The sequence below is a fragment of the Labrus mixtus genome, unplaced genomic scaffold (genome assembly GCF_963584025.1).
Source record: "Labrus mixtus unplaced genomic scaffold, fLabMix1.1 SCAFFOLD_68, whole genome shotgun sequence".
Classification (NCBI taxonomy): Eukaryota; Metazoa; Chordata; class Actinopteri; order Labriformes; family Labridae; genus Labrus; species Labrus mixtus.
In genome coordinates, this window is record NW_026870340.1 from 202501 (window position 1) to 207500 (window position 5000).

Below are 5000 nucleotides of genomic sequence, written 5' to 3' on the forward strand. Positions count from 1 at the left end.
TCTTTCACATCATTTGCAACAAATGCTATTACAATACATACACCCTCTAAATTAAACCTCCCCTCTGACGCAAACGGCACCCTAAAAACAATAAAAACATAGCATCAGAAAAAAAAAAATCAAACCACCCCTGATACCCCCAACTCATGACAACTCTTCTGAGTCCCTCCCCCAAAGCAAACACCCCTCTGAAAACAAACCACAAAAACATACAAAAACCCCACAGTATTCTCAAAAAACCACTGAGAAAAAAAAAACCACCAAATCAAATCACCCATTTTCCCCATGACCAAAAAAGAAGCCCTCGTACCAAAAAAACAAAAACAAAATAATTTAGACATCCCACATAATTCCCTCCTCATTTACTCTACACACATTCGCACCTTCCACAAACATTCTCACAAACTCACTCTCATTCGCTATGTACAACAATTTAAGATGTGCTTTCCATTCATTCACAAACATTCTCCACACATTCATTTTCTTACTTTCATACAGTGCATAATTCCTTCTGTTAAAAACCGCTTTTCTTGCAAAAGCCAAAATTATATTCATTACATTGTGATTTTTTTGTTTTGTTCCCACCCCCAACAACACCGACAATTCCCACCCCCTTTCATTCCAACACTCATTCTTACTGCATTTCCCCAACATTTCTCTTATTTTTCCCCAAAAATAAACCAATTCCCCACACGTAACAAACAAATGTATTAAATCCTCATCCGTACTTTCACATACACAACACTTTCTTTCATACCTCTCCTTATGGATCTGATGCAGGACGATGCAGGTGAAGATCCTCCTGTGCCTCAGTTTGAAATCTAGGTCAAATATTGCATGTGGTGTATGCGGAATGTTAATGTTCTTCCATATCATGTTGCTTGTTATGTCCGGGTATGTGTCTGTCCATTTTACTTCGGATGTGGGTTTCTGTATTCTATGTGTGATTGCGCACCTATACCAAATTTTTGTAGTGACATCTGTAATGTTGTGTTTCTTCTCCCCTAGGCACAGGGAGATCCCCCCCACATCGTCCTGCATCACTCCCTCCTTCTCTTTGATTAATTTTTCCCATTCGCTCGACAAAGACAATTTTACATTTGCAAACACTCTCTCAATCACATCCTTTCTGCACACACACCCTTTATTTTTTAAACCCCTCACCACCATTTGTAAATCAAAATCCCCCCCACAGTTCAGTAAATCCCTTATTCTAATATATCCCGCTTTCGACATAGCTTCACACTTAATTACCCTCTCCCCATTTTTAAAATACGGGCTCGAGAGGAAGGGCAGTCGTAGCACTGACCCTCTCGTTCCGCACTCTGGTACAGTCCAGGATGAAACCTGATACCACGCACTGAGTACTTCCTGGAAAAACCGTGGCAAGTGTTTAAATGAATCCGGGTTATTGATCTGGTACAGGTTGTCCTCGTTGTAGAGTCCAAAACTGCACAGATATTGTTTGAAGTGGTTTTTCCAAACTACGTTCCGGTTCTGGTCCATAAATTTGCCTATCAATTTGACTCTTAGTGCTACTTTTTTTGTAAGTAAATCAATCAAAGCTAGCCCCCCCTGATCTTTAGCCCCTATTATTGTTTTGTGAGCTATACTCGCTGCTTTGTTTTTCCAAATAAAGTCCCTAATGGTCTTTGAAATCTCCTTAAAGGCCCAGTCCGGAAGCGTACAAGTACTCAGCGCATGATTCACTTTGGACAACACGAGAGCATTTGTTACGGCTACCCTTCGTCTCAACAATAGACCCCTCGCTTTCCACAAATTCAATGTTTTTTTAATTTTACCCACCACCTCTTTCCATGTTACATCATCACATTCATTCTCATTTTTCCCCATATTCACTCCCAACACTTTTCTTCTCTCACACACCGTTTTAAATCCCCACTTATTAACTAGATTGTATTCCTTACCTAGTAACATAATTTCTGACTTATTTTCATTTACTTTTGCCCCAGATGCTCTTTCATAAGTTTGTACATGTTTTAATATCAATTCTATATCCTCCTCTCCTTTTACCATTATATTCACGTCATCTGCATACTGTATTATTTTTACGTTTTCCTTACCTATACCTTTTATGTTTACGTCTTCCGATATCAGTGCTGCCAGCGGCTCTGCTACCAAGCTGTACAACAGCGCTGACATCGGACATCCTTGTCTCACTGACCTTGATATTTTAAAAGAATCAGTTAGTTCCCCGTTACATTTTATCTTGCTTTCCGCTCCTGTATACAACATATTTATCCATTCTCTCATTCTCTCCCCGAATCCAAACTTCTCTAACACCTTCCCCATGAACCCGTGATCTACTCTGTCAAAAGCTTTATTTAAATCAATCCCTAGCCATATTCCCCCCTCCCCTTCCATATCCCTGACCGTCTGTTTTATTGAAATGATTGAGTCTGCTATGTCTCTGTTTGGTATACTGTATGATTGTGTTTGTTCTATGATTGTTCCTATTACCTCCCTGATTCTATTGGCTATTGTTTTCGCTATGATTTTGTAGTCTGTGTTGAGTAGGCTGATTGGTCTGTAGTTGTCCAGATTTTTATTGTCCCCCTTGTTTTTGTAAAAAATAGTAACCACCCCTTCCCCTAAACTTTTTGGTATATGTTTCACTTTTTCCATATATTTACTCAATTTGTTCACCAAGGGCACCAGCTGCTCTTTGAAAGCTTGGTAGAATTCCGCAGTTAGGCCATCGCTCCCAGGACTTTTGTTTTTGTTTAACCCCTCTAAAGCACTTCTGATTTCTCCCTCTGTAAACTCACAATCACACCACATTTTATCGTCCTCGCTTAGTTTTTTCTTTAAGGCACCCAAAGCTCTGTTCACACTCACGCTATCACACTCCTGTCTCGAAAACAGGCTTTCATAATAGCCCTTTACTATTTCTAAAATTCCCTTTTTATCTGTCACACTTTTACCTGCTTCATTTAATAATTCGTTTATTTCTGTTCTTTTTTGTTTTTGTTTTTCCAGACCTAAAAAAAAGGCTGTACTCCTCTCCCCCTCATACATATATTGTATTTTACTCCTAATGGCTGCACCCCTACTCTTTTTAAGTTCAATCACTCCCAACTGTTCTTTTAAATGTATGTATTTTTCGACATCTACATTATCTACACTGTCAAGCGATGCTATTTCCTCACTTAGTTGTTTTCTCAAATTCTCTTCCTTTCTATTTTCTCTCCACTTTTTCTCTTTACTATAATTGATACACTTTTTTTTAATTCTGACTTTTACACTATCCCACCACACATTCATATCTTCACTCTCATTCCACTCATATCCCACATCATTCAACAATCTTTCCATACTTTTCACAAACATTCCATCATCCAGCAAGCTTGCATTAAAGCACCATATCCCTCCTTTACGTACATTCGTTTCTTTTCTAAACGTGATTTCTATTCCAGCGTGATCGCTCCACATATTAGTTTTATATTCAACTTCTTTAATCCACCTCACTACCTCGCATGTCACCAAAGCATAATCTATTCTAGATTGTTTTAATCTATTCAGTACAATTTGTCTCCTGGAGAACACCCTCTCCCATGGATGTAGCAATCTCCAAATATCAATGCATTGTTTCGTTATCATTATATCTTTAAGTGTCCCCCTGCTCACATCCCCCTTAAACACATTATTTTTTGACACATCGGTGGGTGTCATCGCCACATTAAAGTCACCGATTATTATACAATTCCTTTCCCACCATTTGCTTATTGCAATGAAGAATGTTTTCCTTTCTTTTTCTCCATTTGGTGCATATATATTTATGATTCTTATATTTTTCGTTTCATACACACAGTCTATTACTATTATTCTTCCTTCTTTGTCTCCATAAACCAAATTTACCCCTGTTACCCGACCCGTTTTGACTAAAACCGCCACTCCTCTCGCCCTCGACGTGCCATTGGAGCAGAAAATATGGCCCACAAAGTCTTTTTTTATGTCTTCCACCAGGGAATCATCCCACCTGGTCTCCTGCAGGCACAAAACGTCATTCTGCAAGGAAAGAATCGCATGTCTTTTTTCTTTGTTCCTTAGTCCATTCACGTTTATCGAAAATAAATTAAAGGCCATTATCATAAAAATAAAAACAAAAAAAACGGATTTACAGGGGTTATTGTCAGTCATTATTTGTCCTTACATTTCAATTTTTTCACCAACTTTTTTCGTTGTCCAAGACTTAGTCTTTTTTGCGCACTCGCCAGTTCACTCACATCCATTTCACTGTCCGTTTCATTGGGACTGGTGCTTTTACCCGTATTATTTAGCGTGATTTTTCTCCCTCCCGCCTGTCCAACACTACTCTCAGGCATCTCCCTCCCCTCTGTGCTCATGCTTACCCCCGGGTCTTCTGCCACGTCCCTTCCGTCTCCTTTTTTCCCTCTCTCGCTCGTTTTTCGCTGCTTCTGCTGTCCTCCCTCTCCAGCCAGCTCCGGCGTTTCCAGCTCGCACTCTGACGCCCGTTCTCCTCCGCTCTCTCCGCTCTGCTCCATTTCTCCGTCACTGTTCTCGTCTTCTCTGATCTCCTTCCTGCTTGCTCCGATCACCTCCTTCTCCTCCGCCTCCTCCTCGTACACCTCCTCCGCCTCGTCTTCATCCTCGTACACCTCCTCCACCTCGTTCTTGCTTTCCTCTCCGTTCTCACACTCACATTCATTTTCTCTTTTTTTACAGTTTGTGCATTTTGTGCTGTTCGCGCTGCACTCTCGCGCAAAGTGTCCCTGCACCCCACAGTTGTGGCACATAAATTCTGGACACTCTCTCAGGATGTGTCCCGGCTGGATGCACATCCTGCACACTTTTTGTTGTCTATCATGTATTACTCTAAAGTATTCGTTCCCCATCACAGTGTTAAACTTTGTGGAGTAAGGGAGTGACTGTACCTGGTCATTAAATCTGACCCGGACAAACCTCGTTCCGTCAGCTATCATTGTTCCAGGCCACATTCTGCGTTTTATTGGTGATGT